General features: G+C 52.7%; 1 protein-coding gene across 1 annotated transcript in view; it reads left to right on the top strand.

The window, feature by feature from the left end:
• The first annotated feature begins 17,582 nt into the window (after window positions 1-17,582).
• Window positions 17,583-25,165, top strand: part of WSCD1 (WSC domain containing 1) — a 41,082-nt gene continuing 33,499 nt past the window's right edge. The window contains exon 1 of the mRNA XM_081219449.1: window positions 17,583-17,743. The gene's annotated coding sequence lies outside the window, so the exon portion shown is untranslated. The remainder of the gene's footprint in view (window positions 17,744-25,165) is intronic.

Below are 25,165 nucleotides of genomic sequence, written 5' to 3'. Positions count from 1 at the left end.
GAAAAGCAAGTCGAGTGATGTTTAGGAATTGGAATATGGACTGCTTCAAATCTTCATGTTGAAAATTAATCCCTTTTCTGGCTCTAAGACAATGTACATTGGTATTTTCTTAGATGAATGTGGCTTTACCACTATTAACCACTTGGGCTCTCCAGAGTTCAAATGCACGTCCTGGAGTAAGTTTGGCATATACGTGGCCAATGTCTGCCAGCTACTACCCCGTTCCCAGGACAGACATCACTAATCAATCAAAACACCGTTCCCACCGAGGCTAAACAAAGCTTTAGAATTGGACAGCACTCCAGGCAGCCACTACCAACTGGATGAAACTGAAACATAAAATAAAATCTACTTGCCACCCTTAAAATGTCAGGTGTGCACTATAAGCCTCTTAGGTGTGGCTTACAGGACAGGTAGATCATCTTTAAAGTAAGCTTGCTAGACCAAAACCATTGTCTCAACATCTATCATGATGCTAGGGTGGGCCCAATACAAGAGTGGGCAAAACCACAGCCAGAGAACCAGAGAGACCCCAGTTTGGTCTGTCCTTCCAGCCCTTCTGTGTAGTCTCTCTTGGTTTAACCAAGTGAGTGACCAAGCCTCTACTTGACCACCTCCAGTGATGGGGAACTCACTATCTTGCAAGACAGCCTCAACGTTTTTTTTTTTGTTTTTTTTTTGGTCTCCTCTAAGCAGTGTAGGCTATGGAATCAGCTGGTCCTGAGTTTGCATCCTAGTTTATCGTGTTATAACTGCGCGACTTTCAGCGAGTCACATTGTCTCTTGTGCCTAAGCATGGGGAAATCACGCCTGGTTTAGGAAGGCGTGAAATGTAACTGAACTCGGGCTAAATAACAACTTGCAGGATGCCTCGTATGTGATTTGTGCACAAAGCCTGTAGGTTCTTTTCCTTTTTAAATTGTGCCCAAATCTGCCTTATTAAAGCTTCCTGCACTGGTTCCTTGGGGATCCCAGAGCACATCCGCCTCCTCCTCCCATGACAGCCTCTGGCAGATGTTTAAAGACACTGGACGACAGGCTGTCACTTCTCCAGTTCCCTCAGCGTCTTCAGAAATCTTCTATCTCATGCTCACTTCCCCTGGACTTGCTCTTAGCGTGTGGCCCTAACTCTTGAGTTAGTGCTGACCACCGGTGGGCAGGCGGGACCCTCATCTCCCTCACTCTGCACCATACGTATTCATTCTTCATGCACATATTTGTTCTCTGAACAGATACTTCGCTGAACCTGCCAGGTATCAGGCACTTTGCTAGGAACAAAGGACACAGTGAATGAACCCAACAATAGACAGGACCCTGGCCTTCACTGATTCATTCAGACATTGCTTTGTTAATTCACTGACTCAGCAAATCTTTGTGTCAATCACCCTGCCCAAAGTTGCAGATGCAACAGAAAATGAGACGGATGTGGTCCTGACCTTTCATTCATTCACCCACTTAATGATGATTTGTTAATTTATTGAGCATCTAATATGTGCAGGGCAGACATGAAGACAGATAAAATAAGGAGGGAGTCCTGGGATACGTGCTATGAAGACAAGAGCGTTCGCTGAGCACATGCGACCTTTCTTTACCTCCTTGCACGCTGACTCATCTGATGGGTGAACTTGGGAAGATTAGCAAGGCAACCTGCTTTAAACTTACTCCTTAAACTTACTCTTGGGGTCAAGTCAGACTTCAAAGGGCAAAAGTTCTCCTCTGATTACAATGGACAAAATCCAGAACACATATGATACCAAATACTGGTGAGGACGCGGAGCAACAGAAATGCTCATTCATTGCTGGTGGGCATGCAAAATGGTGCAGCCACTTTGGAAGACACTTTGGTGGTTTCCTACAAAACTAAACACACACTTAACATATGATCTAACATTGTGCTCCTTGGTATTTACCCATAGGAGCTGACAATTTATATCTACACAAAAACCTGCACATGGATGCTTATAGCAACTTTATTCATAATTGCCAAAACCTAGAAACAACCAAGATGTCCTTCAGTAGGTGAATGGATAAATCAACTGTGGTACATCCAGACAACGGGCTATTATTCAGGACAAAAAAGAAATGATGTAATGTAGTGACAATAGTTAAAAATACTGTACTGCATATATGAAAGTTGCTAAGCAAGTAGATCTTAAAAGCTCTCATCACAAGGAAAAAAACTTTGTGACTATGTCTAGTGACCAGTGTTAACTAGACTTACTGTAGTGATCATTTCACAATATATACAATTATCAAATCGTTATGTTGTACACATGAAATGAACATAATCTTATATGTTGATCATACCTCAATTTTTTTTTTTTTTTTTTTTTTTTTGTGGTACGCGGGCCTCTCACTGTTGTGGCCTCTCCCGCTGCGGAGCACAGGCTCCGGACGCGCAGGCTCAGCGGCCATGGCTCACGGGCCCAGCCACTCCGCGGCATGTGGGATCTTCCCGGACCGGGGCACGAACCCGCGTCCCCTGCATTGGCAGGCGGACTCTCAACCACTGCGCCACCAGGGAAGCCCCATACCTCAATTTTTTTAAAAAGCAGTTTACACAACCAGAAGAAAAAAAGAAAAGAAAAGAAATGAGCTATCAAGTCATGGAAGGACATAGAGGAACCTTAAATGCATAGGACTAAGTGAAAGAAGCCAATCTGAAAAAGCTACATACTGCATGATTCCAACTATATGCCATTCCGGAAAGGACAAAACTATGGAGATAGTAAAAAAAATCAGTGGTTGCCAGGGGTTGGGGGAAGCGGGAAGTGAGTAAATGGAACACGGAGTATTTTTTGGGATAGTGAAAGTACTCTTATGATACTATAATGGTGGAAACATGTCATTATACATTTGTCCAAACCCACAGAAAGTACAGTACCAAGAGTGAACCCTAATATAAACTATGGACTCTGGGAGGTAATAATGCTGTGTCAGTGCAGGTTCCTGCCACTCTGATAGGGCACGTTGATAGTGGGGGAGGCTATGCATATGGAGGGGGCAGGGAGTATCAGAAAACTCTCTGTGCCTTCTGTTCAATTATGCTGTGAACCTAAAACTCCTCTAAAAATTGAAGTCTATTTTTCTTTTGAAAAGAAAAGCTCTCCTCTGCTCTTCTAAGACCTAAGCCTCACTTGGGCAGGACCGGCCATGTGGGAAGCCTGCTGTAGTCTGTTACTGTCTGAGTCTGGGTGGACACAGCTGCCAGATTTGGGAGTTTAGTACCAGCAAGCCACTTGCCTAACTGGCCTAAAGGCACATTTTCTACCTCATCTTTAGCAGTAGTAAACCTGATACTTTGGCCCTCTGTCTTTACTTTTTATTTTATTTCTCAGTTTGTTCAAAACCTGGAGGGGTACCATTTATTAGGCGTCCCCTCAAAGATTCTCAATATTTGGTGCAATGCGGAATAATTTTTTTTAAAGACTGGAATTCAGGGACTTCCCTGGTGGCACGGTGCTTAAGAATCTGCCTGCCAATGCAGGGGACACGGGTTCGAGCCCTAGTCGGGGAAGATCCCACATGCCGCGGAGCAACTAAGCCCGTGCGCCACAACTACTGAGCCTGCACTCTAGAGCCCGTGAGCCACAGCTACTAGAGCCCGTGCTCCACAACAAGAGAAGCCACCACAATGAGAAGCCCGCGCACCGCAACAAAGAGTAGCCCCCGCTCGCCTCAACTAGAGAAAGCCCGTGCGCAGCAACAAAGATCCAATGCAACCAAAAGTAAATGAATAAAAAATAATTTATAAAAAAAAGAGAATGGAATTCAGAAAGCCAAATACATACATAGAATGGGTTTGGGGCAGCCAGAGCCTGCTGTGACCTTGGGCTTCTGTGTATGGACAGGGCATTTTGACATTGGTGGTTTCTAGAAGCTTAGATTAGGCCAAATGGGTTTGTCTGTTTGTTTGTTTGCTTTTACAGTTGTGTGGCGTCTTTTAACAGTTCTGGGGTGGGCAGGAAGGTTGTGTCCCAGGCCAAGTGGCGTATTGGCTTTGGAGGGTGACCTGATGCATGCAACAAACACTGGGGGCTCCGGGCCCCCTCTAAGAGCTGACACCACTATTCCCTACCTAAGTTTTGAACAAGGTGAGCCAACAAAGAATAAAGCTGGAGGCCCACAAATCTTTTCTCACTCCTGCATCAGCCAGGCTGAAGGGTATGACTTCTGGTCTGCTGGCTGACCGAGGCAGGCTGTCCCCCGGCAGGGGAAGAGCAGCACAGTCCCACCCACTGGGACCAGCTCACTCCCAAGAAGACGAAGAGACAAAGAGAGACCAGATGGAGTTCTGGAAAAGTCTTCCACATGGACACCAGGCATTCCCATCTGACACCATTCTTCGAGATGGGGACCCCGGAAGGGGAGCATGAAGCTGGATTTCACATATATTTCACTCTGTGAAAGCTGTGAGCTCAACAGTCAGGATGTGGGTTTGCTCAGTCTGGGGACTCCTGCATAGGCACATTCTTTTCTTTCCTCTGCATCCTCACCAGGCAGGAGTCAGAAAGGGTCAGGGGGTGCCCAGTCCGGAGACACCTTAGGTACTGTGATTCGCTGATCGACACACCCTGAGCTCACGGGCTCACTGGCTGTGGAGCAGATTCTCTGGGATTTGCTTTGATGTTAAGACCCAAGTAAATAATTCAGCAGCATTTCTGCTCTTCCAGCACATTCGAATGTGGCAATTAGCGAAGGTTCTGCTGGGATTGCCTTGTTTCCAGCGTTCCCTGACCTCTGACCCCTGTGAATTGAATTCTGCTCCTTTAATAATTTCTGGGAGTATAGAATCTGTTGAGTGAGCAGGTTCCCTCCTGCAGAAATCAACTTAAATCCTGAAGCTGCACACTGCATATTCAAGAAGACCAAGCCCTGCTTTGTTTTGCGTGCAAGCAGGAGAAGGCTGCAGGAGTTGCTCTGGACGCAGGCTGGGGAACCAGGCAAAGCCCTGCCTGGAGGTGTGGGGCTGGAGGGCAGGCTCTCCAGCGCCCCTCGGATGAATTGCCTGCCTGGGATGCTTTTGGGTCTAGGACAGGCTCCTTTACTAAGTCCCTGCAGGGGACAGAAGAGCTGTCAGAGTGCACGGTGTTCCAGGTTGGAAATGCAAGCCTCTCCCCTACCATTTGCACCTTCCTTTACTCAACAACAATTTAGGCTCCAGGCACCAGACCGGAGGAGAGGCAAAGCTGAGAAACACATGGCCTTTAGGGATCCTTTATGGCCCTTTCAGGAAAGATAGACACGTGTGGTAGACAGGTGTGAAAGGATTAGGCCACTATGGAGTGTAAAATCATCCCGTAGTTTGGGCTCCACAGACGAGCCTGACCCTGGAGGGGCCAACTGGGGCTATGCCCGCAGAACTGTGAAACTGAATCAGGAACGGTCCAGCCTTCCCATGGCTAGAACCATGGACAGTTTAGATGCTGTCAGGTAATACTTCTCTACCTTATGGCTAAGTTGAGGAAGATGCTGGTCTGCAGAGAGAAAGAGAAAGAGAGAGTCAGAGAGGGAGAGAGAGATAGGAGTGAGGCCAATACTGAGATAAAAGCAGAAGTAAACTGGGGAAAGTGGGTACTTAGTATGTTTTCAAGTTTATATTCCAGGACTTCCTGAGGCTTAGCTACATTCTTGCCCCTGGGATTCTGTGAGACACCCCCATATACTTACAACCAGCCCGTCTTTTTGCCTAAGCTAACTTAAGTCAGTTCCTGACGCTTGCAAACAGAAGTGTTTGTAAACTATTATGACAGATGGCGATCTATTGGCAAACTGGCCCTACGGAAGAGAAGAGACTGCAGGAGCTCGGACAAAGGGACGGACATCTCACTCAAGGTGAAGGAGTCAGGCCAGCCAAGGAGGGCTTCATGAGAGGAGCAATATTCAATCATAGTCACAAAGCGATGGACACTGTGCCGGACACTCTTCTAAGTGCTCCTTGATTATCTCTAAGTTAGTTCTTACAGCAACCTGGGAAGTAGGGACAATGGTGATCCCACTTTTCAGAAGGGAAAACTAAGCCTCGGAGAAGCTAAGTTGCTTGCCCAAGGTCGTGTAACCCAGAAGTGGTGGAGCTGAGATCTGTATCCTGGTCTCTGGCTTCGTTAAGCCACTGGGCTGTGCCGCCTCTGATACCCAAGGCATCCGTGCCCAAGGTTAATCCCATGCAAGGACCAGGCAGCGCTGGGCTGAAGGCTGACGCCTCTGGTAGAGAAAACAGCTTGTACAAAAAAAGGTAAAGAGGGGGCTTCCCTGGTGGCGCAGTGGTTGAGAGTCCGCCTGCCGATGCAGGGGACACGGGTTCGTGCCCCGGTCCGGGAGGATTCCACATGCCGCGGAGCGGCTGGGCCCGTGAGCCATGGCCGCTGAGCCTGCGCGTCCGGAGCCTGTACTCCACAACGGGAGAGGCCACAGCAGTGAGAGGCCCGCGTTACCGCAAAAAAAAAAAAAAAAAAGAGGTAGAGAGCAGTGGGAGAGTGTGGTGAATCTGGGCATGATCTGCTACATAATTTGCAAGGCCCAGCGCAAAATCAGAATACGGGGGCTCCTTGCTCAAAAATTATTAAGAATTTCAAGATGGCAACAGCAAAGCCTTAAAGCAGATGCAGCCCTTCTGGATGCTGCACCGTGTGTGCCTACACAGGCCACTCGCTCACCTAGAATTTCCTGTCTGGGGTTCAAAAGGGAGCAGGGTGGGTATCGTGGTGTCAGATGTGGGCAGGGTGGGCCTTTTGTGCAAGACTAGAAGCTTTGGATTTAATCCTGTAAGGACTGGGGCACCAGTGAAAGATTTTGAGAAACCAGTGATTCCAGCTAAGTTTATGCTTACACCTAGCAGATCACCAACGGCGCTGGAAATCATCATTTCTATAGGTAATTGTGACAGGGGTTTTCTTAACATAGCCTGCTTGGGACCTCTTAACCATTTGAGAGGATCTGGCCAAGGAAGTTCAGAGGCCAAGGTGGGAAAATACTCATCTAGGGGATGTCAAATCCATTAACACAGTGGTTTTTTTCTCAGCTGGAGGAAAATATTTAAATAGAAGTCATTAGCGAGCATATTTCCGAAGCCAACAACACCTAGTAAGTCAAAATTGCTCTTCCTAAAAATGCAACGTATTGAAGGTTTTTCAACCCATCCCCCGCTTTCTGAAGTGCTCAATTAGGGTGAAAAAAAAATCCATAGCTCTCCCTGGATTGAAACTGCTGAAAGGCCGGAGTGCTTTCTGGTTAAGCATCATCCAACCACAGTGATACAAATCAGCCCTTTAAGATAATTCATATCTCGGAGAGGACTTCGGAAGTGGGTCCACTTGGAGCTAAAAGCATCATAAATAAGCTGGGTTGGGTGGCTGTGCCAGCTGTGCTGGCTGCAGTGGGAATTGTGGACTGGTCTCTCAGCTTCCCCCGACCCCACCTGGTCCACATGGACACCTCCCATAGTCCTTGTGGGGAACTGAGCTTCAGGGAAGGATGGGGACTCATCCACGGTCCCACTACAGGGCAATGGCAGAGCCAGTCCCAGGGCCGTGCCTCCCGACTGCCTAGTGCGTTCATTCATCTCTCACTGGGCGCTGCGCTGTCTGCTGTCAGAGGGTCAGGAGCTGGCAGTGAGGAGGAGGGACGGTCCAGTACAGGAGGACCCAAACGCACTGTGGAAAGAACCAAGTATCAGCGTTATGATAGAAATACACACACACACACACAAGCATTTGTGTGTGTGTGCATGTGCATCTGTGCGTATGCATGTACTTGTGTGTGCATGTGTTGCCGTGCCCACACATGTTCATGTGCGCAGGTGTGCATTGTTTGCAGGTGTGCGTGTATCTGTGTTTGCACCTGTGTGCGTGGATATGTGTGTGATGCTTGTTTGTGCACATGTGTATCTGTGTGGGCATTGGGGACACCTAACCCCACCTGGGGGAGTCAGAAAATTTAACACAGGGGCTGGAGGTCAAGTTTGGGGCAAAGGCTGGCAAAATGTGGATGGCACGTTTGGCTGGATCAGGACTGGACTGGTAAAGGAGTTCCTACCTGATCTTGCAGAGCCTTGAAGGATCCTAAGGAGGAGAGTGACTTGGCCAGATTTGCATTTTAGAGACTGTAAATGCCTGCGTGTAAGATGCGATTATTTTTCTCCAGTATTTCCCTCAGAAAAGATTCCTTCCAAAGTCTGTCGTGTAACAAAGAGGACACTGTCTAGATTGTTTCAAAAAGCAGGGCTGGGGCTTCCCTGGTGGCGCATTGGTTGAGAGTCCGCCTGCCGATGCAGGGGACACGGGTTCGTGCCCCGGTCCGGGAGGATCCCACATGCCGCGGAGCAGCTGGGCCCGTGAGTCATGGCCTCTGAGCCTGCGCGTCCGGAGCCTGTGCTCCGCAATGGGAGAGGCCACAGCTGTAAGAGGCCCGCATACCGCAAAAAAAAAAAAAAAAAAAAAGCAGGACTGTTTGGGGAAAGACGTGGTAGCCGGAAACCCCTCAATCTGTCTGTACAAATAAAAAAAGACAAAGACGTTGAGCACAGATGGAGTAATTAATTATTCCTGGGAGTCTGGCTCCAGAATTGTTGGATGTTTTCGTAAGCAAACCTTTCAAAGGTTATCTTTATTTTATTTTCGCCCCTGCCACATGGCTTGCGGGATCTCAGTTCCTCAACCAGGGATTGAATCTGGGCCGTTGCAGTGAAAGCCTGGAATCCTAACCCCTAGACCACCAGGGAACTCCCAAGGAAGTTATCTTTAAAAAGTACCAAGGAAGGTCGTTTCTTCTGAGGAGACAGTCCTAATGCTGGGCAAGGTAAGCCCACCAGCCTGTGGCTGGGTGTGGAGGACCCGGATCTGTCTTTATAAAAGATGGTTCTGGGCCAGGGCTGGGCTGTGGCTGGACACAGGGGTCCAGGGTCTGGGGCAGGGAGGCCGGTTTGAGGGAGCGGTAGGGTAGCATGGGGTGCGGCCAGGCCTCAGCTTGGCTCAGGTGGCTCCTGCAGGGACAGGGGTGTCTCTGAAGTGCCTCCTTTGCTCAGCGCCAGCTGCATCTGCCTGGAAATCGAAGCGACACCTGGTGTTTGCTGTCATTTCCCATTTCCCTGCTCCTCAGAGCCTGGTCAGGACTGGGTGGACGCGGGTCAGAGAGCCTGACGCACACCTGAGCTCTGCCATCCCTCAGGTGGACAGGGAGGGGGGCCAGGAGGGGCACAGGGGCCACAAGCCAGGCCTTTGCTCGCTGGGACAGTGCTGAAACGGCTTCCTCACCTGGGGACTCTAAGGGGAGGAGGTGGCCACGGCTATTTGTCTTAGACTCGGCCTGAGATGCTGAGGGTCAAACTCATACATACAGAAACAGGAAGATCCCTCTCACGTGCCCCCGCCGTTGGTTGCCGTGGTAACAGGCAGGCCTGGGGATGTTGGTCAGGATGGTCAGGAGCCACTATTCCCCTCCCTTCCCCATACCACTGTTTCTACCCATGGGTGGAAAACTTTCTTTGGCTCTCCGTTTCCTAGCTCCAGGATAAAGGCCAAATCCCTCAGGCTTTCCTAATACACTTCTAGCCTCCTGCCCCCACCTGCTTGCCAACCACAGAGAATTTCTCACCTTCCCCTGAGCACTCCAGGTATGTTGGCTGCCCTAGTCTCTGCCGACTTGCACCGGCCCCTCCTCATCCTAAAGTATCTTTCCCCTCCATCCACCAACATTTCTTCTTTGAAGTCTTCTCAATCTCTACTCCTGTTCCTCCAAAGCATATTCCTTGCTCTCCTGAGCTGCCCAAACTGGTGAAAGCAGGGTTGGCAGGGCCCATCTGAATTAGACAGACAGTCTCCGAATCCCCAGGTCCCCACCAGCACCCAGCCCTCACTCACCATCTTCCAGCACTCTACCCCACCCCCAGGCACCAGTGCATGCCCCAGCCTCAGGCACAATCCCTGCAGGGGTGGACAAAGCAAGAATGGAGAGGGAGATCGCAGCATCATTCACTGTTCTCATCTTTCCCAAGCCCCGTCCCATGACAGCCGCTGTCCTACTCCTGGGGAAGCAGCCTTCATGAACTTTAGAATGACCTCTGCCTTCGGGTTTCAAAGTCTAGTCTCAGAAGCAGACATTAACCCAATAGGTACCCAAAAGAAAATATAACTGCAAATTGTGAGAACACATCGGGAGGAAAAGAAGTAATTAAGTTTGTGCATGTAAGGTGGGAAGCACAGTCCTGAGGCCCCTCCAACACCTTATCTCCTCTCATTCTCATTCTCTCCATTTTTCAGATGAGAAAACTGAGGCTCCGAGAGGTGAAAGGTGCTGCTCAAGGACACACAGTCACGTGATTAGTGAATGGCAGAGTCTGTCTGCTCTGATGAACTTCCAGAGAATAGTGAGTTTCTTGATCCAGTGCATTTCCGGTCCTTCTTAGCACCTCTATCCCTCGGCTCCCCTCAGGGAACACACATAAAAGGAAGCAGAGGGAACTAGATGAAACATGGGGGAACACTTTACTCATCCAAGTGACTTTGCTTCTCTCCCTTGTGTGTCCTGTAATAGAATAGATTTCTCTTGAGGATGAGCCCACATGCTTGGGGCACCTGGCACTGGGGTACATGCAGGGTTGGGCTGAGAATTCCTTTCCTCTGCAGCTCTTTTCTCTCCTTCTCCCGAGAGGATCCCTTGATACAGCTCAAGAACCTCTAAGAGAATAACATTTCTCCCTCCCTCCCTCCCTCCCATGATCCCCTGGGCTCTGGCAATGACATTGGCCATGTCCTCTGTCAGTAACAACTCAGCAAGCATCCTTTCCATAGAATTCCTTCAGAATCTGAGATGGAGGACAAGCATGTGTGTGTTGGCCTTGGGATGACTGTGCAAGGGAAGGAGGCCAGAGGCTCTCCCTGTGTGCCTCACGGGTGGCATGGGGGGGATGGACAGGTGGGTGGACATGAGTGACCAAGTTAGAGCCCACTGGAACGGGTCCCTTTGAGGCCAACCAGATCTGAGCTCCAGCTCAGGTTTTCCACTTTCTGGGTGTGTGATTTTGGCTCAGTCACTTCACTCTTCTGAGCCTCAGTTTTCTTGTCTGTAAAATGGAACTAAAACAGTACAGACTTCATAGGGTTGTGAGGAGGATTATTTAAATTAACAAACGTAAAATGCTTAGCGTAGGACCCAGCAAACCACGATTCTTCCTAAGTGACAGCACCTTCTCCTGCCATGCTCCCCTGGGGCAGACGGGTGGTGACATAAGTACTTTCTGGGGCAGTAAAGTTCTGAACAGTTCTACACCCCCTCCCCAAAACACACATATATACACACACGCTTTTTCCTCCTACCTGGCTCCTGTGTTTCCCCATCCTGGCTTTTATCCCAAGCACAAAACTGTGGGAACACTGATGGGGGTAGGAGATTAAATTTGGACATGAAATCTGGGAAGACTTCAGGGAGGAGGGAGAGTTTGTCCCAGGTCCTGAAAGAGTGACAGACTGTGAGGCGAGGGGCATTCCAGGCAAAGGAAACAGAATGGGCCAACTCCAGAGATGGAGTGACACAGGCTGATGGGAGTAGATGACAGAGAGCACGGGAACGCCCGGAGGGAGACCTATAGGGGGAGGGGCCAGGCAGTGGGAGAGGAGGATGTGGAGAGGGGTGGATGGGAACCTGGGCAAGGTAGGGGAGGGGCTGCCATGCGACTGGGCTTCTAGGAGGTAAGGCTATTCAGGGCAGGGGAGAGGAGGGTGCTGGTGACAGCCGTGACCTTGAAGACAAACAAGCTCCCTGCTCTCGTGGAGCTAACCATCTATCCATTCAAACCTTCCTACTGAGCATCTGCCCTCTGTCTGCCCGCAACTCCTTCTGTCCAGCTGCACACCCACAGCCCTTCCATTCACTTTCCACTCATCCGCTTGCTTGTACACCCAACCTTCCAGAAGGCAGAAACTCAAACTATGCAGGACTTTTAGAGTTCCACTCACTTGGTTAGCAGACTTGTTATTAGGACTTTGCTGATCCTATGCTGGATAGTGAGGGATCACAACTGGGAGGAAAGAAACCACATAAAAGGGCATAAGTGAGCAGGATTTGTTTCTGTACAAGTAGATCTTAGTTTTCTAACACGAGTCCAGAGGAAAGGGGGTTCAGACCCAGGCCTCTTCTGTCTTTGTTCTCTGTCCCACATAGAGGGCTGGCTTGCATCTCATGGTTCGAAAGTGGTCACTCCACTTTCCAGCACAGCAGCACAGCTGTGTTTAAGGCGCTATAGTAGAAATCCCTACAAAGGGGAGGGAGAGGAAAGGGATCAGAAAGAACCAAACATGTTTCTCTTTCTTAAAAATACTTCCAAACAAAGGATTAATTTCCCCTGATGAAGATACTTATGGGGACTTTATTGTGCCCACCGCCATCGGTGTGCTGTTTTCTATCAGGCTGAGGTGAGGGGAGAGGGCCAACTGTGTGAGTGGATGAATCTGGGACTCCACTCAGGGTGGGGGACGGAAGGGGTAGGGCTGGAGGTGGGAGTGCCGGGGGAGCAGCACTCCTTCCCCAGTGACCCTTCCTGTGTGGCCAGGACACCTGGGATGAGGAGGAACGCAGGTAATGGGCAGACCCTGCATATCAGGTGCGCCTCTGGGAATCGGCCATTATTACATTTGGAGCTTGGAACTTGACATTATGTTTCCTCCAGAATTTCATTTCAGCCACTAGCCATCTGACAACCCCTGTGCTGTTGGAATTTCTTCCATGGTGGCCTATCTTTCTTGTTTCCTTTCCTTAGGATGCTGACCAGGTCTCTCTCTTTTTTTTTTTTTTTTTTTTTTTTGGCGGTACGCGGGCCTCTCACTGTTGTGGCCTCTCCCGTTGCGGAGCACAGGCTCCGGACGCGCAGGCTCAGCGGCCATGGCTCACGGGCCTAGCCGCTCTGCGGCATGTGGGATCTTCCCGGACCGGGGCACGAACCCGAGTCCCCTGCATCGGCAGGCGGACTCTCCACCACTGCGCCACCAGGGAAGCCCCCAGGTCTCTCTTAATGGATCTTGGTCAGTAGGCTCACACACAGAGACAGCATCATTAGTCACATGATGTCACCAGGTTTAAAAACTCCTCTAGACTGAGACGTCTAGTTGTTTGAAATGAGCCGCCTGGACGTTCCACAGGATACCTGGCCAGTACTCCTCAGGAAAGGCAAGGAAAGAATGAGTAACTGTCACAGAGCAGAAGAGACTGGGGAGGTGGGATAACTAAACGCAATGTGGTAACCTGGACCCTGGAGTGGATCCTGGAACAGAAGGAGGACATGCATGGGAAAACTGGTGAAATACAAATGAAGTCTGGAATCTGGTCAATAGCAGTGTGCCTGTGTGAGTTTCTCAGCTTTGACAAAGGTACCCTGGTCATATAAGATGTTAACATCGGGGAACATTTGAGTGAGGGGTCCACACAAATGCTCTGCTCTCTTTGCAACTTTTCTGGAGATCTAAAGTTATTCCAAAATAAGAAGTTTATTAAAGGGAACCCATCTCCTCTTTAATCACTGCCATCTGCTTGAGGTGCTCCAGCAGCTTCACTGAAATGACAACTTGCAAGTTCAAGTCTTTGATGAATGACTTCCAGGGAAGTTCGTAAAAATGGAACAAAGATGAGGTGTTTCTTCTGCTAACACACACGTGCACACGGGGCAGACAGGAGGGGCAGGGCAGGGGTCCACTCTGCCACCCTCTCCTCCAGAGTCTACTTGCAGCCCCTGCACCCCTCCACCTTCCAGCTGATGACTGAGCCCAGAAGCTCTGTGTCTAACCCAACATACTTCTGCACTCGGCTGGCAGGGCCTCAGTGCTTTCTGTTCCTCAGCCCCAGCTCGTTGCTGCCTCTGTGCAGATAGGAGGGGTGGCGGGGTCAGGTAGTTCTCAACTGAATCCCACAAACTTTGCCAGCACCTGCCACATCAGACCCCCACACCAGAGCCAGTTAGAGTTGTCATCATAACTACCACCAGCTGGAAGAATCATCCTTGCGGTCACTTCCTGAATATATACCGTGTGCCAGGAACGCTGCACTGGAAGGAAGACCCTTTCCCCATTTTTCAGATTAAAAAAACTACATCTGGGGAAAATGATTTAATTTGCCCAACTAGAGAAGCAGAACTGACCTCAAAGCACCCTCATTTCGTTCCCCTGCCTCTCTTAAAGAAAGGCCCTTGAATATCAATTAGACAACCTGCCCATTTTACAGAAAGGCAAACACAGAAAGGCAGGTTTTGCATGAGGCCACACAGCCTATTCTGGTCTAGTTAGAAAAGAAACTCAGCCTAAACTCATTCTAATCCCAGTCTCTCTCCGCTACCTCTGAATTCCTGAAACTTTCAGGGCACCTCTGGTCCATGCCTAGGAAGTCCAGATGCTCCCAGACCAGACCAGTCCTCCCTCCCAGGAAGGTACAGATTTCTGCCTTCCCCCCCCCCCCCCCGCCTGGTCTGGTATCTGCAGGCACAGCTCAGCAGGGGGTACAATTACCATCTGTGTGGCTGGAGTCTTCACAAAGACATATTTAAGTCTCTGCAGTACTCATGGGAGAGAGCAACTAAATAGGCAGCACAGCAAAGTGTCGTAGCCAGCTGCAGGTCTGAGTGCACAGAGGGGCACCAGTAAGTCGCAGCACTACTACAGGGGAAGAAAGCAAAGGAAGAAAGAAGAAACTGCATCCCCTTCTTTTCAGATGTTGCCAGAGGTTCTCTCGGTCTCTGAACGATGCTTGCTCCAATGATGCAGGGTTCCACCAGGAGTGAAAGGCAACCTTCACAGGCTACTCTGGGACAGTCAAGTCCGTGTCACCCTGCCAGGGTATTGATAGAGCAGCAGCCAAGAGCTAGGTAGTCAAAGGAGGAGGATGCTCGGATGCAGGCGCTCGTGGGTATCGGAGGGGCACCTGCTTCCGTATCCCACCACAGGCCCCTGGCAGGGGGACGTGGTTCCATGAGCCCTCCACACTCTCCTTCCTGGTCTCCCTGATGGTCAGTAGAACCCGCTGGGCCATTGTAAGATGGCCAGACACAAACATGGATCTGTCTGTGGACCCAAGCAGGAGGAAGCAGTCTCTGAGTCCTTGGGAAGACACATGGTGACCATTGGGAAACTGCTTGAGTTCATTAAAAATATGTCATGCTAGACACATTGCATTTAAAAAAAAAACCATTTAATTATTTATTTAATACATATTTAGTGGGCATGCCGATGTGCCCAGAATAAGTTAGGCACGAAGGAAACAGTTCTGAATGAGATAGAAATTCGCGTGGCTTTGTGGGGGCTGAGAGGGGGCTGGGAAGAGAAGACAGACAATAAACAAATAAATCCACAAGGTGAGGATGGGGCAGTATGCTTTATGCAGCCTGGGGCCTGGACAGAGAGGTGGGTGCTTCAGCTGGGACGTCTGGGCAGGCCTCTGGGGGGGTGACATTTGGAGGACAAGAAATCACCACAAGCCTGTGGATCAAGAGAGCCTTGCACAGGTGGTATTTCTGGACTGTAGCAAAGCCTTGGGAGAAAGCTCTTCGTATCATGTTTACTAAAAGGCATTACTTGTGTACCCTGCGGCAGACAGTGTGCTATGAACTCACCAGGCATTTTATTTGATTGTCACAAAAGCCCAAGAATGGGTGTATTTTCTCTAATTTGCAGATAAAGATGGTGAAGGCACACACCTCTCACTTATTGTGAGTTTTAAGTGAGACCACGGGCATGAAAGAGTTTAGGGCCAGCTTCACCGGCACAAGAACTGTGCAGGGCATGGGGCCCGTGCTCAGAAGGGTTCCGCACTGGGTTTAATGTTCTGTTCTTGTTTCTTGAAGCTCTTACTCATTCTTGATCAAAGGGCCCACATTTTCGTTTTGCATTGGGTCCCACAAATTATGTAGCTGGTCCTGGAGAGGACTTCAAAAATCAAAAATGTACAGTGGGTTATTGTTGTTGGTAATAATAGCAACACAGCCATTCGCACTCCGAAAGGGACGTGCATGGGGGCTTTTCTGCAAGCCAGTAACACTCCGCACGCCCTGTGCCCTCTCCCAGTTCCCCCAAGGCCTCCAGAGCTCCCCACCGTCGTCCCAGGGAGGGGGGCTGATTCTCCTAATTCCAGCGCTTGGCCTGACAAACTTAAGCACGTCCCTTTCCCTTCTGGGTGCCACTTGACTGACCTACATAAAGCGGGGCTCCAACTGGTCTCCAGGCTAATCCTCTCCCGGCCCGCCCTCCACCTGTTGAAAATGGGCTCCTCTGAGCCTTGCCAAGCTGCGCTGCCCCTAGCGGGAGTCGGAGGCATGAAACTCCCTTTCAGGAAGACCGGTTTCGAGCCATGCCATCGCATCCTGCTCCGCAGCCTCTGCTGGTGCTCAGCCTCCGGAGCATCTCAGCAGCCAGCCCTGGGTGAGGACAGGGGCCACTGATGCACCTGGCAGGGCAGGGGTAGCACTGTGGCTTGGGGGCTTCCGAGGAGCAGGGGTGGGGCGTGGAGGGGAAATCCTCAAGGTTGGATCCAGCCCTTATTTTAAGAAGGCGATTGTGTACAGCAGTGTGGTTGTACACCTGTGTGTCTGTATCAGCGCCTGTCCGCCTCACTGTGTGTGTGTCTGTGTGTATGCCCGCAGGCCAATGCCCAGTATGACTCTCTGTACAACAGTGTGTCTGTCAGTGGACTCCGGTGCATGGGCAGCTATACCTAGGTGTGGATTTGTCACCGTAGGTCTGCGTGGGGCAGTGTAGTAGCTGGCGGTAGAGTCCTGAGTGTGTAGGCATAGGAGATAGTGTCAGTGTATTTGTCTGTGGGGTAGTGATTCTGTGGGTGACTGTCTCAGACAGCGGTGTGTGTGTGCGTTTGTGTGTGCATGCATAAGGCTGTGGGTGTCAGTGTCTAGCTCTGCATGGGACAGTGATCCAATGTGTGTCTGCTTCTGTGAGTTGGTATCAGAGCGCTACAAACTGGGTGGCTGGAGGTACAGGTGTGCCTGTCACAGTGCCCCAGCAAGACAGAGCCCAGTGTGTGTGTGTGTGTGTGTGTGTGAGTGTAGGTGTCAGGGTGTCTGTGAAGCAGTGATTCAGTGTGTTTGAATTAGTGTGCGTGTGTCCCGGAGGGTTTGAGCGAGTGTGGCGGCGTGCTCCCCTCTGTGACAGTGTCCTGTGTGCTTGTGTAGACGCGTGTTGGTGTGAGCGCCAATGCATTCGCCCGGTGGGTGTGTGTATTTTACGGAGAGCGAGGCTCTGTGTGTGTGTGTGTGTGTGTGTGTGTGTGAGTGAGTGTCAGCGTCTCTGCTCCCCCGCAGCGCGAGTGGCAGCGCCAGGTGGGCTGGTCCCCAGGACCTGGGCTGGGGGTGGGCGCCGCCCCGCCCCGCCAACAGCGACCCCTCCCACGGGCGGCAGTAGGCCGGCCGCCTCTAGGACCCGGCGGCGGCCGGCCGCTGTCCCCGGGCCGCGCGAGTGAGCATGTGCAGAGCCGGGCGCCCGCTCGCCCGCCGCCCGCCCGCCCGCCCGCTCGCCCGCCGCCCGCCGCCCGCTCAGCGCCCGCTTGCTCCTCAGCCGCGGCTCAGCCCGGACGTCCGCAGCCCAGGGAGCCAGGTGGCGGCGCCCTGTGCCTGGGGCGCGTCGGGCCGCTCCTCGTCGCGGGCCTCCCGGGGGTGTGCGGGCGCCTAGGCTCCGGGCACTGCGGGGTTGCGGGCTCGGCGCCCCAGGGAGGCGGGCGCGTGGCCGCCGGAGCGGCAGCCCCAGCTGGCCGCGATCGCGGGGTGAGTGCGATCTCCGGGTGCCCCAGCCGGGACCCCCGCGCGGGCTGCGGGCAGGGTTCCCCCAGCCGCGGGCCAACAAGTTTGTGTAGACGCGGCCGGGAGCGCGGCGGGGCTGCACCTGCTCCGGCTCCGGGGCGCGCTGGCGGGGGGCGCCTCTCGCGGGGCCACGGCGGCTTCTCCCGGGAGTGTGTGCGCGTCGAGCCGGGCTTGGGGGGCCGCTTCGGCACGAGCGGGATGGGGCGGGGGTGCGCAAAGCAGTTTCCCAAGCCGCGTCCGCCTCCTGGAATCCTCAGAGACCCTCCGTTTCCCCGGAGGGAGCCGTGGATCCGGGGAGGGGGCGAGGACAGGCTTTGGGGTGCGCACTGCCTCTTCTAAGAGGAGACGTTTACCAGTGGCAGCTCCCTCTCGTTCCGCCACCACGCCAGGCTTCCGGTCAGCGGAGGGTTTTCTCTGTCTCTTGGTGAACTTGAGGCACACGGGCAAAGGCGAAACGCACGTATTTCGTCCAGAAAATTACTCCAAGTAGAGCTCTGCATTTTCCTAAGAGTAGACGGAAACTCACGACTGGAGGCTACTAATTGCGTTTTTCGTTTCTCATGGGAAGCCTTCAGGGGGGTCTTCTGCCTCAGGGTAACCAACCTCCCGGGTGTCTGTTTTCCCGAGCATCTGTGCCCACGGATGATGCCTGCTCGGTGCTGGCTCGCCCGTGGGGAGGCGGGGGCGGAGAGGGAGACCTCTGACCCTTCTCTGAGCAGTGGGAGGGCTGGTTGTAAGGGTTCCAGCCCCCCACCCCCCGTCCTGCCCTGGGATCCCGCTGCTGCCCACGCTCGCTCCCCACCTGCTCCCAGGATGGACAGACTCGGAACTCCTCTCTACTTTTCTAACAGCGTTAGACGCTACCCTCCCTCTTGCCGCTGGAAGGGCATGCTTCAGTTTATGGAGCACTCGGGTTATCCCATGTTGGGACGCCGTGGTTGGGATCAGGAGCTGGGGGGGCCTTTTCTTTTTCTCCTCTGAATAGCCTAGGTTATCGGGCACAGAGAGTGAGGGCTCGTGGCGAGTGGCATACAGGAGGCAGAAAGCTGGCCGGCTCCGCTCTGCCTGCAGCCGCCCCTGCCTGCTGGTTGCAAGGTCTGGAGAGAGGGCAGCGGGGAGGTTTCCCTCGAGTATTCCCCTCACCGCCCCCAGCCCCACGCCACACCCTTAGCTCTGGCCTCACCAGTCCCTTGGAGAAGATGCCCCGGTGGGCCATCAGAGCCCAGCAGTTCCATGGGGAGGAGCGGCCGTGTTCATCTCTGATGCACACTCGCTGAAGGAAGTGTGGCAGGCAGCTGGGCTGGTGCGCTGAGCCCGGCAGCCTCATCTTCCCCCAGGAGAAGCCCCCTGGCCCTCACCTACAGCTGCATCCCCCTGTCTTCAGCAGGACCATTGCCACAGCTCCTCTGGAAGAATGCCTTATTTTGGGGGGAGGGGATCCCTTATTCAGTGGGCGTTGAAGCCCTGTGGGGCACTGTCCTGTGGCCTACAGCATGTCTGGCTAGGAGTGAAGAGACGCTAGGATTAGGCAGAAGGCCAGACCCCCGCCCCTTGCCTCCTGTCTGCCTAACCAGGCAGAAGTGGATATTGTGGGCCACCAGTTGGTCGCCTGCTAAAGCCTGAGCCTCTGAGCACTGGGCAGTGAGTTGCAGAGCTGCTTCCCTGTAGAGTCTGCCTGAACAGGCAACCCAGAGCCTCTAGACCAGAACTGAACCATGTCTGAGCAGCGCCTCTCAGGAGGGCGTGTTTCTCTTTGTAGACACGCCCAGCTTGCGATCCTTTTCGGCCTTAGTGAGACCAGTGCCCTGGACTCTCCTTCCGGAGCTACACTGAGGCCAGGGCAAAGCTCGGTGTTTAGACCTTCGGGGTCTTTATCCATAGGATGTGAGTGATGATCAGACCCACCAGCAGGGGCAGAACTGAGTTGGAGGCAAGCCCTGCTCATCTGAGGAGTGAGTGCTTGAACATGGCTTTGGACTACCTTCTCCCTGGGCCTCTTTTCACACTGCGGCTTTTAATCTCTCTTCCTCGTGGTTTTAATAAACAGCATGTTGACGTATCACCTGGAAAGTTGTTGGAAGGGTGGCACTTTTGGAGAACGTATTTAGGGAGGAACCCTATCTCCCAGTGCGGACGTGAGAATAGTTGGAAGAATGGAGTGAATTCATTGTGTACGTCATAAAACACTGTGTGCCTCTGGTAGCTGTTAAGGCTTTCCTCCTCCACTTTGATTCTCTTTTTCTTGCTCCTGGAAACTCATGAGGGGGCCAGGAGGGTGCTGAGGGCAGGAAGGCCCAAGGTGTCTTGGCCTCCCCCACCGCCGGCATAAGTCCCCCATCCCAGTGACCTGAGGCACGGCGGGCACAGAGCCAGAGAAGGGCGAGGTTCACTTTGGCTGGGTACTCCACCCACTTGCCCAGATTTATCCAAATCACTCAGTGGGGTTTGGACAAACCTCGAGAGGTTGCCACTCAGTGGGAGAAACATACGAACACATGAACAAAATCGGGTTCTACTAAAGAGGTGGCCCAGAGAGAGCCTAAAAGTGTCTGTGATTGGCTCTTGCAAGAGTGGGTTGGGCTCCAGATCAACCAACTAAAAAGGCGAAATGCCTTTTAGTGCATTTGGTGGTATTCTGTCTTTCTTTGCAGCCCTGGCCCCTAGAGGGGTGCCTGGAGGCATCTCCATCCCTGGAGTTGTACAGATGAAGACCATGTGATATGGTAGATGATGCCACAGACCTGGAATCCGAAAACTTGAGTTCAGTCTAGCAATAGCTATTTGTCTTTGGTCAAGTTAATTTGCCCTCTGTCTTCCTCAAATTCTGCATCTCCGCGATGGAGATGATAATGATTTGACTTCATGAGTTTATGGGAAAATCAGTCATCCATTTGATGGTCTGTTGATTCATTCAGCACACTTGAGAGTGTGTGAAAGTACCTTGCAATCTCTAATATGGTACATAAAGATTTATTCTTATTTATATGAACCCCAGCACTTTGGTTTGCTGGAGGATTCCCCCCTCCCCCCACCTCCTTTGCATTGAATGGAGTTTCAGCCTTACTCTTATGTTTTTTACCTTTTTAGCAATATTTCTTATTTTGGACTTTTTAAGTTCTGAAGTTCAGAAGATCAAAAGATTTGCCTCCTCAAAGGCAGGGACCCCACCCTATTCCCATTTCCCAGACCTTGTCCCACCCCAGGGCCCAGCAGATCTATATTTAGTGGGCCCTTTGCTCTCTTTCTGAATCTCCAAGACCCAGAGGCGTGGGACCCTGGGATGAGGGCAGCATGGCCCTCAAGTCTTGGAGGGTGTCCAGTGGGCACAGATGATTGGGGTCTGCCCTGTGCCCCACGCAGAGGTGGACAGAGGCACTGCCTGTGTCTATGAGGGGCTCATAGGCTGGGAGGAGAAGTGGGCAGCGTAGCCGGGACTCAAGGCAGGACACGTCGCCCAGAGCATCCAGCCCCGCCGTCGAGCGCTGGGGAGTGGCTCTGCTCTGGGGATCAGGAAAGCTTCTTGGAGGGGGTGGCATTAGAGCTGAGCCTTGGTAGCCACAAAGCCTTTCAGAGCCACAAGATGGGGCCCACGTTGGAATCCCTGGCCGATGGAAGAGTATGTGTAAGGGGGCATGAAGCATTGCACGCTGGCCAGTGGGGCGTCGAGTTCTGGAAGGAATACTGAAGGGAAGTTGCTGGGAGACTGAACCAGGAAGGGCCACTGAATGCCAGGCTAAGGCGCTTGAACTTGGTCGTCTGAGCCCTGGGGAGCCATTGCAGGCTATAGCATTGCTAGTTCTTGGAGTTAGAAAGATCTCTTTGTTAGGATGCTGGGAGGGGACAGCGTCTCGGAGAGGGGACGGGGTCCAGATGACAGGCACTGAGCCTGAGCAGGGCAGAGGCAGGCGTTGAGGGTGGGAAGAGACAGGGGAGGGCTAATTCAGAGCACTGAGCCCAGCTGGAGGCTCCCCGGTGTGGCTTTGCTGAGGTCCTGAGGCTGAGACACCCGCCTGCCCCGACCCCAGCTGCCGGCCATGCAGGCTGGGGCTCCGAACTGCTAGACCACGAATGCCCACCTCCTCGTCTGGGGAGCAACATGTCGGTCCCTGTTCCTTGAGCTTAGGGCTCTCACCCTGCTAAGAGCGCACCGCTCTGGATCCCCAGAGGGTTGCAGCCCTCACTGCAGTGGCTGCAGTGGCCGACATGCTTCTGGGGCAGCTGGAGTTGTTCTCCCCTCACCTGCCCGTCCTCTCTGGCAGGGGGGTGAGGGGTGATAGAGTCACATGACTGAACCCCAGTGGCCACTGGTCAGGCCCAGGCCGTCTCTGACCTCTTTCTTCAGCCCCCAGGCCCAAGGTCTGCCTTCTCTCCTCTCCCGGCTGTCGCCACCCCTCTCCTGTTCAGTCCCTTAGAAACCCCAGCCTGATGCCATCTGCCCAACCCTCGCCCCTTCAGGCTGAGCCACAGCTGCCACCTGGGGCCCAGATAACAACAAAGTGACAGCCAAGGGCTCAAGTTGTCTAAGTCCCCACCTGAGACCCCAGAAGCCCCTCTGTCCCAATATTCTCCTCTCATTCCTGGGAAGAAACTGAGGGGCTCCCTCCCCTGGGCCCTGGTCTCCTCTGGGGTGGCACTTGGGCCTCTGGCAGGCCACCAGGCAGGACAGCTGGCATCCACCTTTGTCCAGCCTGAGGCTCAGTGCCTCCCTGGTGCTTCCCCCGTCCCGACAAGGCCAGAACCTCAGGTAGGGGTGGGCCCCCTGCCCCCCCATCGTCCCCCTGAAGCACTTTGCATGATTCCCAGACAGGCGGTGTCACATGGGAAGCATGCCTTGGGGAAAAATGGTCCAGACCTGCAGAGGAGGGGAGGGGCCCAGGAGGCTGTGACGCTGACCACATGGCAGCATCTGGGAGGTCTGATAGGGGTGGGGCGAGGGGGCGTGACACCGTGTGAGACACCATGTCTGGGAGCTTCATCCTGGCATGTTTTCAAAAAGGTGGTGATGGAGGCACACTAAACCCCTTTCAGGAATCAATCTTGCCTCGTGTGAAGCTGGTGTGGGGAGAGAGGCGGGAAGCTTAGTGGGCATGGGGTGGGCTCTGGGAGCAGGGAGCCAGGTCTGAATTCTGGTCCTGGTTTGTCTGGCCTTGGCCAAGGTGCTTCACCCAGCTGAGCTTTAGAGACCTGGGCTCTCAGATGGGGGTGATCAGGGCATCTGCTTCAGCGGGAAATGGGAAGTAAATGACATGGTGCAGGTGAAATACACAACCCAGTCTAGCCGGATTATTCAGTGCTGCAAGTGCTTCATAAATGGTGGCATTGAAAAAGCAAGCAATTGCTAACAGCTGTCTTCGCATGGGGGCAGCTTCAAGTAAGACTGGGATAGTGCGCCCTCCCCAGGGAGTTGGAGGCTGAGAGGAGGTGTGGGTGGCTGATCCCCCCACAGCTCAGCTGCTGCAGGCCTCTCCTCCAGCGTCTCCATGTTTGCCTCTTTTGCACTTGTAAGCTGAAGGCTGTAGGTAACAGAAGGTTTACTCCTTGATTCGATCCCAGGACAATGCCTATTTACCCCCATTTAACAGATGAGGAGCCTGAGGCTCTGCCCTGTGCGGTGACTTGCTCAAGGTGGATTTGCTCTGATGGAGGGCCTCCTGGCTTTGGGGTACAGCAGGCACAGCTGATGGGCAGTGGCTACATACACACCCCAGGCGCTGGCTGCTTCTGCTGTGCAGCTGCCTTGTGGCTTGGCTGTGAGCCCTTGTGCAGATGCTGCACGTGCCCAACCCCCCACCCCCACCCCCACCCCAGGCCTCTTTCAGATCCAGTCATTCAACAAACATTTTTACGGGCACTGCCCTGCCGGATGTGTGCTAGGATCTGGGGATGTGGCGAGAAGGTGAGATCGGGTGTCATCTGTGCCCTGGGGGAGAGGTGAGCGTGGCAGGGAGTGGGGGACGACTGACAAATGTAATATCAGTGGGAAGTGGGGTGGAAGTCTGGGCAGGGGGACAGATTCCTGATGTGGCAGGTGTTCTGGGCTGGGAATCGGCTTCGCGCCGTTAGAAGTTCAGAGTGGCAGCCTGCCTCATAGGAGGCCAGGGTCGTTGAGCGCTGACGTGGCAGTAGCTGCCCCCTGCCCCCACGTCCAGTGCCCACCTCCCCAGACCGGGGGAGGCCCCTCTGGGAAGGGGTGGCTCCAGAGAGGACTTGGTTGGGGGCGTGCTTGGGGAACCCAGGTGTGATGAGCCCTGACAGTGCCGCATCCCACTGTGCCCTTTGGAGTGTGCTCCCAGAGCCTGTATACAAATGCGTATGGAATCCTGGCCGGGTCTTGGCTTCAAAATTCTGAACTGCTGATCCATTGCCCACCTTTTGGCTCCATCTCATCAGAACCTTTCTTCCCACAGCAGGCATCCTCTGTCCCCTTATATTTTAGTTGTATAGGATTTTTCACTGGTAGAATCCCAGTGTTGTAACCAGAAGCCTTTTGCAAGCAAATCCGGAAACCTCTCTTCCTAGAATGACACAGGAAGGATAACATATAAAGCTCAGGCACCCTTATTAATTTCCATGTATCTGTAAGACCTGAACTGGTGAAGCTGTGTCCTTTGTGCTCATGTATTACTCCATCTCCCGTGTTTCCAGAGAGGCTCCCACAGCTCGGAATAACTGGAATTTGAGATTTCATTGCCCTGACCCCCACGGGAGGAGGTTTCTGATATCATGATTCGCCTATTAATGTATCTTCTCATTCATTTAAAAAAAATGTATTCAGAAACAGAGATGGCTGAGCATCTATGCCACTGGGGCTCATGCTGGGGGCCAGGGTTACTAAAATGCATAGGGCATGACCTCTAGCCTTGAGTCAGTCGCAGCCCTGCAAGGATGATTGACAAGTACAGGGACAATTAAAATCACCTCGGGGTGGTGAATGCTGGGATGGGGGTCAGCAAGGGCTGTGGGAAGACAGAGAAATCTACACCAGTGGGTGAGTGGTGGTCAGGGAGAGCTTCTTGGAGGAAGTGGCACCTGGGCTGATTCTCGGAAGATACACAAGGATTCACCAGGCAAAGAGGGAGAAAAGGACATCAAATGCATTGTGTACAAAGGCACCAGGGCAGATGTGCTGTGTGGTCCCTCTGCTGCACTCTGTGTGTGTGTGTGTGTATGTGTGTGTGTGCACGTACACGTCGTGGGGAAGCAGAAGGAAAGGGCCTGGCGAGAGGTGAGCTGGTTGGGCTGGATCAGGAAGGGGGCCTCGTATGTCATGCTAAGGATCTTGGAGTTTATCCCAAAGCCATGGGGAGCTACTGAAAAGGGTTTTAAGCAGGGGAGTGCCATGATCAGATTTGTGTGTTAGTAGGATCACCCTGGCAGCCTTGCAGA

This window comes from Mesoplodon bidens (genome assembly GCF_964165515.1).
Source record: "Mesoplodon bidens genome assembly, chromosome: 19".
In the NCBI taxonomy this organism is placed as follows: Eukaryota; Metazoa; Chordata; class Mammalia; order Artiodactyla; family Ziphiidae; genus Mesoplodon; species Mesoplodon bidens.
The sequence above is the reverse complement of the archived record's forward strand: the minus strand, read 5'-3'. Positions and strand labels throughout refer to the sequence as shown.